Here is a 303-nt window from a genome sequence, read left to right on the forward strand (position 1 = left end):
CCTTCCTGTTGCCAAAGTTTGTCACAGAAAGAAGATGGTGAGGTCTCCTTGGGTCTTGTGAGCCTAAGCTGTGCAGTGAAGGCTGCTTTCTGAGCTTCAGCGTTGAAGGCACTGAGGCCCTGACTATTAGGAAACTGCAGGGGTTGTGCACTGTGTGAGAGACAACTCCCTGTCAGTGTGTACTTGTCTCTGTTCTTGATTGCAGTGATTGTCTGTACACCCTGTGGCAGGCACACTGAGGTGCCCAAGGGGCTGATTGTCTGTACACCCTGTGGCAGGCACACTGAGGTGCCCAAGGGGCTG

This window comes from Fulmarus glacialis, unplaced genomic scaffold (genome assembly GCF_000690835.1).
Source record: "Fulmarus glacialis isolate BGI_N327 unplaced genomic scaffold, ASM69083v1 scaffold39232, whole genome shotgun sequence".
NCBI classification, from domain to species: Eukaryota; Metazoa; Chordata; class Aves; order Procellariiformes; family Procellariidae; genus Fulmarus; species Fulmarus glacialis.